Source organism: Triticum aestivum, chromosome 4A (genome assembly GCF_018294505.1).
Source record: "Triticum aestivum cultivar Chinese Spring chromosome 4A, IWGSC CS RefSeq v2.1, whole genome shotgun sequence".
NCBI lineage: Eukaryota > Viridiplantae > Streptophyta > Magnoliopsida > Poales > Poaceae > Triticum > Triticum aestivum.
The window spans coordinates 78,627,606-78,636,662 of record NC_057803.1 but is presented as its reverse complement, the minus strand read 5'-3'; positions in this window follow the sequence as shown (position 1 = coordinate 78,636,662).

Genomic DNA, 9,057 nt, shown 5'->3' with positions numbered 1-9,057 from the left:
ACCAACGACAGTCTAGCAGAGGCGAGCACCTCCTCATCGAAAGTTTCCCCCTCGACCGGCGCCCTGGAGCTCGACGCCCAGGGTAGCTTGATGAAGATATCATCGCCGGCCTTCAAGTAGGCGCCGGGCTGGGGCTCCTCGAAGCCCGGCTCCGCAGTAGCGGCAGAGGGATCGGTGGTCGGCGCAGCACCTGGCGCTCCTGCGGCCTCAGGGTCATCAGTGCGATTGCCCGACCCCTCGCCGGCTTCTGCGGCGGCAGCCTTGGCGGCCTCCTCGCCGGCGGTCTCATCAGCACCGGCTCCTTCTTCGTTGGCGGCGGCGTCGTCAGTGCTGCCATGCGCGCCTTCCTCGCCGGCGCCCTCGGTCTCCATTGACTCAGCAGCAGATGGGTCTGAAGAACGAAGAAGGGAGAAAAATCAATCAAAAATCCAAGAGAAGAAAATCAGAAGAAGAAGAACCCAAGGGAAAGTTTTTGGACAAGTGAGTTACCTGTGCCAAGATCTGCAGTTGCGGTCTTGGCCGCCACAGGATCGACGGTGCTGTCCCTTGCTGGAGAACTGCCCCTTGCCGGAGAGCGCTCCCTTGCCGGGGACTCCTCCCTTGGCGGCGTAGTCGAAGCAGATGGCACTTCGGGACCAGCTTCCGGGCGCTCCTGATATGGCTGCTCTGCTCCTACACAAATCAACAAGCAAGATATCAACAAAGGAAAAAGCACTCATGCGCGCCTGACAGCAGAAAGCTAACTAAGAACTTACACTGGGGGCTGCTTTGAGGAGTGGTTGCCGGGTCCGTCAAGGTGGTCTCGGACCCGCCCCCTGCTGACACGGTGGGGTCATCTTCGATGACAATCACCGCGGCCTTGGCCCTCTTCACCGCTCTCTGGGCCAGCGTCCTGAAAAGAAAGGGGTTCAGATTGAAGCAAGTCAGATACAAGATAAAAACATCAAGATTGAAGAACTACAAGAGCACCAAAGAAACTTACTCTTCTTCCTCCTCGTCGGAGCTGAGCGCGGAAAGATCGAAGTCCGGCTCCCCTCCGGTGCGGCGAGGCGGAGGAGTAGGATCCCTTGCCCGCTTGGCGGGGGCGGTGGCGGTGGCCTGGGAAGATCCCGCTCCAGTTGCCGCTGCTGCGTGAGGCGCTCCCGCGGCAACATTGCTTGCCGCGGTAGAGCGTGTCGCACGGCTCGGTGGCTGTTGACCCGGCTGCCGCCCCGCTATGTCCGCAGCCCTGCGAAGACGCCTTCTTGGCAGGGCCGGGGGCTCCGCCTGTGGCAAGATTTCGGAAGGCTCGGGCTCTTCTTCGCCGGCCTCGCTCGGCTCAGCTTCAGAGCCGGCAGGCTCTTCCTCGCCAATGAACTCCACGCGCTCGGCGAGGTTTGCCGCCTCTGCCGCCTCCGCCTCCTCCACAGTGAACCCGAACGCGCCCGCGGCAGCTGCGGCCGCAACCTCTTCTGCCCTAGTGGCGATGCGCTGCATCTCCTCGTCAGTGGTGTCACGGGTGAGGCTCTTCTGCTCGCCAGCGCGGATCGGCACTTCTTCCAAGTTGTCGAAGAACGCTTGCACGACGTCATCCGCAGGCTCTTGCCAGGTTGGAATGATTCCGTGTGAATCGCACAACGGCATCATGGCGCGGATCCGGTCAAGCGAAGAATTATTGCACAATGGAACGACGCCCCTCGCCAGCGTGAATGGGTGTTGGGGATCGCGTTTGAACAACTCCAGGAGCATTGCATCCAGCTCCAAGACGGTGAAGTTGTAGTTGAGGCCCGGCCGCAGCCTCATGATGTCCGCCGAGTTCTTGAATTCCCAGGCGGGCCTCCCCCTCTCCTGCAGGGGGGCGATGCGGCGGCGGAGGAAATCTGCGCCTACAGCGCCTACAGTGAGCCCGGCAAGCCTGAGGCGAAGGATCCTAGTAATGGCGATCTTCAGCCTCTCGTCTTCCGGGCCACGTTGCTCCAGTCATTGCCGCGCACTATTGGAGCTTGGCGCACGGCGGTGAAGGGCTGCGGATTCTCCTCGACGATCCAGCACCACTCCGCTCTCCACTCCTCCCACTTGCTGCGGAGCTCACCCTCCAAGTACGCCTCCTTCTTGCCGACTCTCGAGATCCAGGCGATCCCTCCGGCAAGCGGCTCTCCTCTCTCTACCCGAGGCATGAAGAAAAAGTGGCGGAAAAGGGCAACATTGGGGTGGACTCCGACAAAGTTTTCGCACAAATGTGCGAAAACTGCCATGGTCAGAACGGCGTTGGGGGTGAAATCAAGGAGGCGGAGGCCGTAGGTGTTCATGATATCGTAGAAGAACTCCGAGAAGGGCGGGCAGAGCCCGCAATAGAAGAACAGCGCGAAGAATGGGTACCCGTTTGGAGCCAGTTCCGAAGCAGCGGCCGGGAGTACCCTCGTGCGCGGATGCGCCCGCGTCTCCGTCGCCCAAAAGAGGTAGAAGTACTCCCTCAGCTCCTTCGCGCCGAGCTGGGGGGAGAAGATCGCCCGCTCCTTCCGCAGCGCCGCGAGCCGCTGCGCCTCGGCCGACTTCACGCCCTTTCCCTTGTCGGCTTTCGGAGCCATGGCGGAGGTGGTGGGGGAGGTCGACGGCGTTTGTGATGCTGGTGGCAATGGGGGGCGGAGCGCTGCTCTCTTGGCAATGGGGGAGCGGCGGAGGTTCGTGAAGATGGAGTAGTAGCAACCAGCGAGGGGGAACGAACTGCCCCTGTTTCCTCTGCTTATAAAGAGGGACGGGGCGGACGTTTCGCCCTTCCGAATAAAGAACCACCCATGATCTCTCCCATGACGCCGCATTCAACGCGTGCCGTTAGGGGAGAGCGCGGTGGATACAGAGCGAGATTCGGGCACGGGCAGTTGTACTAGAATAGGGCACGATCACTCCCGGGGCTCCTGTCGGTGTACTAGAATAGGGGTACCCTAGTACCCCGAACTTGTGCACGGGCAGTTGCAGCACCTCGCAGCAAGGCTTGCCGGGCGAACGCCAAGACCCTCTGTGGTTCCCTTGGAGCCATTCAAGAACAAAGTATTTAAGCTCAGGAGACAAGGCCCCGGCAAGAGGAGCTTGCCGAGAAGGTCAACCAAGGCACTCCAAGGAACTTGTCGCGACGCGCCACACGCTCCGGCAAGGCAACAAGGCCCCGACAAGAGGAGCTTGCCGGGAAGACCAACCAAGGTACCTCGAGGCCCGGTGAGCAACAAGCTTCCGGACCCGACAAGATAACAGCAGCGGCAAGGCGCTTGCCGCGGCAGGCGGCCACTCTGTGCCCACGCTCCAGCGCATCCACCAACGTGTCGCTCTGGGGGCCTCTCCAGGCACGCGTGGCGGGAGGCTGTGCAACCAGCGGTGCGCAGTGGCATGCGAAGCTGACAAGATCGCCATCGTGGCGAACGGTGGCGCCCATAACGGTCCTTTTCTGCACTGTTTGGGCGACCCAGACGGACATTTAATGCCCTTGTCCCCTGCCGTCAGGGTTAGGTAGGGTGCACTGTACAAGTAACTGTACCAACCACCTCGCTTTTTACATTTGTACCCTTCTCTGTGTTGCCACCTATCGGTGACCCCTTTAGCGTATAAAAGGAGGCCCATGCGCAACGTAGAGAGGGGCTCGAGAGGTTCGACTGGTTCGGAACCCAGAAAAACACTATGCTCTCTCTCTGGAGCAAGAACACAAGATAATCAAACAAGTAGCAGTAGGAGTGTTATCTCTCCGGAGAGCTCCGAAGCTGGGTAAACTGCTCGTGTGCTTCTCCTCGATCTGCTCTTCGTGTGATCTCCGCCCCCCGCCGAACCGAAAGGGGCTCGGTCCGCCGGCCCCATAGGTATTCGTGGATCAGTTTCCCCGACAGCTGCTTTGCTGCATCATCCTTTCCTCTTCAAGGGAAAACCAATTCATGCTCAAGAGGTAGCACCTGCTAAAGGCCCACAATACAGTTGGGCCATTTACAGTATGACCTGACTTTCGGCCTCTTAGCGGCCCATGCTCTTCATGGTCCAGTACGAGCCCGCTGTCTCTTTCGGCCTGCTAAAGGCCCACATTATAGTTGGGCCATATGTAGCTCGACCTTAGTAACGACCCGTGAAATCAAATGGTCCCACCCGTTGCCCACTTCGATGTCGGCTTGTTAACGACCCGGGAGGTAAGAGGGCCGACCATTAACTTTCGGCCTGGTAATGGCCCATTAACTTAATGGGCCCACTAAAGTTCGTACATGTCTTTAGGCCCAATTAGATAAGTTGAGCCCATTACGACGAGCAATTATGCACAGGACCAAAATCGATCAAGCAAAGGTATGGCGGGAAAAACGTCGCACATCCAGCATATATTACAGGAAATTACATCCACTGGGCAATCAAAGATTTATGCCAGTGCAAATAAATGAACAGAACCTAACGATCCACAACGTCACAATCTGTAACCTCAGCACAGATGACGCCCATAAGCATGTGGGCAAGTTCTTGCTGCTTTGCTACACTGTCTCTGAAAACATTGATTAGTTGTTGTTGCGCACGAATGTGCAGCTCTGATTCCTCCACCATTTCCATCATTGCTTCAGCCATTAATTGGTTCACAAACATACATTCTTTCTGTTGCATTCGAGACAGAGGAAACTGAACAGATTCAGATGTCGATTTTGGTAGGCTTGTATTATTGATAGTGGAGACTGTCTTGACCACTGCAGCATAACATAAATTAGGAGGGGAACCAAACAGATTAATCATGAGTTATTGCCATATTACCTGGCCTAGATTTATTGGAAAGAAACAATGGGGTTGCCTTGCTATTTTTAGAGTTTATCTTCTTATCTTTAGCAGCCTGCACCAAATTAACACACTAGCATTGCTATCATTGGCCAGGTCAGATAATAGGAATGCAACATTGGCACAACGAACATTTGGGCAACCAGACCTCACCAACCTACACCAAATTAACACAATATGGCACATCTATCATCAGTCAGGTAAGGTAATACAAAAGCAACATTGACACAATGAATAAATGGGCAATCTGAGCAGCACTACAATTTAGTAATGTGCATGATATGAGACAGTACACTCATGCAGCTCAGTATGCAAAACTACCAGGTAGTTTTCCTTACAAAAATCAACATTTTCGGATTTTGGGTTCCGGCAAAACCCTTGAGGTTCGGACACTGGGGTGCGCATGAAGATCTGTCCCCCTCTCTAGCTCGCACATGTCATGATCTCACGGCCTAGATCGACGAACCCAAAGAACAAGAGGACACAAGATTTATACTGGTTTGGGCCACCGATGTGGTGTAATACCCTACTCCAGTGTGGTGTGGTGGATTGCCTCTTGGGATGATGATGAATAGTTACAAGGGAAGAACAGCCTCCTGAGGAGAGGTGTTCTTGTGCTTGGTGAGCTTGAGTGGTTGAGGATGATCTGGATCCAACCTCCCCTGTGGTGGTGGCTAGTCCTATTTAAAGAGGCCCTGGTCCTCTTCCCAAATATTGAGTGGGAAGGGATCCCACAACGGCCAAATTTGAAGGGAGACAACTAGTACAAGTTATCCTGACTAAAGGTGGTCTTCCCCTGCCAAAGGTTCTGGTGGTGATGCCGTCTTGGGCTCCACAGTGACCTCCGTCCTGCCGTCCTGCTGGTCTTGGTCTCGTTGCACTGATATGGAAACCTTTTCCTGATGCCTCGAGGAACCTCGTGAGGTGTCCCTTGCCTTGATCTCTCTGCCCCTCGCGAGCCAGCATGGTGAAGCTGCCCCCGAGGAGGTCTTGTGTCGTCCGCCTCGCGAGGCTTGGCCCCTCGCGAGGGTCTTGAGTGTTTGCTGGAGAAGATGGGCCGTACAGGGCCGCTGGTGGAGCCACGCCGTGGGCCACAGGCAGGCAAGTCTGGGGACCCCCGTTCCCAGGACACCGACAGTAGCCTCCGGGCCCAAGACGCACTCGGACTTGGCTTCGAGGGGAAAGTGCGGAGCTCTGCGGGCCCCAACAGTCTCTGGCCCCGATTGACACATGGCGATTGATTGGACGTGGGCGTCTCCGCTTCCCCACGTTGCCTCGGAAACTGCCCGACTTGACGAGTCCTTGCTGCATGCATAAAAAGATCATTATTACCTTAGATCGTGGAGGCTGGCGGTTGGCCTCCCCTTGGCTATAAATGGGAAGAGGGGGCGGAGCCCCTGTCACCCATCTCCTCCTTCGTTTCTCCCGCTCCTTCTTCTACCTTGCTTCATCGCTCGCTGCATCGACCATGGCACTAATACGGAGGTTCTCAGCCGCGGAGAAGGGAAAGACTCCCCTTGACGAGCCCGAGCCACTTACGCCGAATAAGAGGCCGTCCCATCATCGCGACATAGTCGTGAGGCCGGAAGTGTCGCGGCCATGGTACGAGCGGCCACCTCCCGGGTATCCGCTGCCTTTGTACGCCCAAGCTGAGGGCTCCGGAGGGAGGGCGACGAGCGCCGCCGCCCGTGCCAGGGATGTGGTCGCCGCGCCGCGGTGACGCATGCCGTCGCCCCAGGAGTCTACACCGTGGACTCCTCGCGCGAACTCGTGATGTGGTTGGCGATGCCTTCGCGCACTTGGATCCGCTTCCCGCAGTTCTTCTCCATCGAGATGCTGCCGAGGGGACCCCTTGAGCTTTGGCTGCAGCATGCCGATTGCGACGCCCCGGCGACTGGAGCGGAGGTTGAAGCTGTCTCCTCCGGGAGGATCTTCATGACTCGTGGTTGGGGCGAGGTCGCTCGAGTCTGCCGTGTGGAAGGTGCCCTCGCCATCCACTTCGAGTATGACGGTGTCTCCACGATGTCCTTTAAGGTCTTCGACGAGGGAGGCTGCCGCTTGGAGTGCTGCCCTGAAGGGGGTCGTCGGGGCGGCACAGCGGTCAGCGCCAAGCTTGCCGCTGGCTTCTCCAGCGGCTCTTCCAGCAGCATCTATAGCGCTTGGGAGTCCAGTGACTCTCCCGAGCCCTACGAGACCCCAGAGACAAGCGATGACAACTATGTGCCTCTGAGCTCTCGCCGGGCCTGGAGCAAGGCCGCAATGTCCGACCGTCGCCGTCGCTGATCTGGATGGGGTTAGCGTCGGCCTCCCGTGGCCCATTGTTGATGATGGCGTCGGCTGGCGTGGCACGTGTAGATAGAGCTCCTAGGAACTCCCTTCTTTTTGTTCCCTGCGAGGAATCGAAATGGACCCCGTGGGGGCGTGTAAAGGGTATGTAATGTCTTCTGTTCATATTATCCTTATTATGAAAATTTGCGATCGCATGTCTTGTTTCAGCTAGGTCTCCCCTTTCCAACCCCGCAGCAGCTTGGTGCTCTATGCCGATAGGTCCCGGTCCCCAGGCAGGCTGTGGCCGTCGCTGGTATGCCAGGTCGCAATGCCGTGGTCAAGGCGAGGAGGTGAGCGGCCCGAGGTCCAGTAAGAGCTCCTGAGGCGCGATGCTCAAGAGGTCCCCTTTAGCGCTCAAGCAACTACCGAGAGGCAGGAAAGGTTGGCGATGTTGCCGTAACAAGGCTGCCACATATAAGGATCCTATGTTGTAGCGCTGGGTCGGTCTAGGCGCGAGACTTATCTTGGCATTCCGGAGCTGGTTCCTTGTGTTGCGCCAGACTTGTGTGTTGACCACTGTTGGGTGGCTAGGTTAGGCCCATGCGAGCCTCCCCCTCTTGTCCATGCTCTTCTGTGTGCTCTGCGTCCTTAAGTCCCGTCCCTCGAGAGAGCTCAACTGCCACTGGTATGCTAGGTCGCGATGCCGTGGTCAAGGCCAGGGGATGAGGGCTGGAGAGCCAGTAAGAGCTCCTGAGTCGCGATGCTCAGGAACCCCCCTTTTAACGCGCAAGGGAATTGCATGGGAGAAGAGGGAGCCCGCGGTACCGCCCGCTGTAGTCCTCAGGAGGTTCTTGCAAGTTAGCGCGAGGAAGGGCACAAATTGCTAGGGTGATTACCAGTCCGCCACTGGTTGCTTCGCAAGGAGGTGAAGGCACTGAGGGTCTGGTGAGGTGACGCGCGCGGGCATGCCGCGAGCCAGAGCTCGACCGCTCAGATTTGTCAGCTTTGCAGGGACGGACCCGAGCACAAGCGCCGTGCCAGCATGAGAGGTTCCTATGGCGGGTGATAATCAAGCAGGCAGTGATGATAGGTAGCTTGTGCATGGAAAGCAAACTAGGTTAGGTAAATGGAAGAACGATACATGCCACTGGGTCGGACCCGAGCGGCCTGGGGATGATGCAGCCCGAGGGGCGCCCCCAGCAGGGTGAACTAAAGATACAAGTGGATACATGCTGCAGGGATAGACCCATGCGGCCTGGGAATGATGCAACCCAGGGGGCACTCCCAGCTAAATAAACTTGGAAAATGTCACCTGGTTTGGTTGTCGAAGGAGTGTTGGGGTAGCTGAAGACGTGCGCTGAAGAAGTCGCTCCTCACGAGCCATCGAGGCCCAGGCCGCGTGGCCTCCTAAGGCTCAGGTGGCCTCCTGAGGACCGTCTCCACCTCCACCAGTATTGCGTGATGCCTGGCCTCCTGACCTGCCAGGATGCTCCGCAGGTTGCACTGGAAGGCGGCTGCCACGCTCAGTAGGCCGTACGGCATGCGAACGTAGCTGTGATGTGGACCCTCACACCGTCCAGCATGCGAAGGCTAGAAGCACTCCTGAGATGCGGCCCTGTTGAGCCCTAGGATGTTGATGCAGACGCGCAGCTCACCACCCTCGTCTGGATGGGGAGTAGCGCCAGGTGGGCGGCGGTCGCCGCGCATGGCTCTTGCATCCTGCAGCTCCAGAGTGGCCTTGGTGATGAACTCCTGAGCGCCGGGCGCTCCTTGCCCGGTGTCCTCCTGAGGGAAACGTGCCGCGAAGCACGCCTCCATGTGGTGCCCGAGCGCCTCCCTCGTGACGCTGGCTAGGTCTGAGGCCCTCCAGAAGAGAGCTCCCGAGCCCTGCCCGAGGAGAGTGCCGGGCGCGCCTCCCTATGCGAGGGAGGGAGGCGCCCCAGGTGTGGGCGCCGATCCCCTGAGGCCCAGTGTGGGGTAGCTGCGTCTTCTTCTTGTGGCTGGCCTCAGGAAGGTACTGCACAT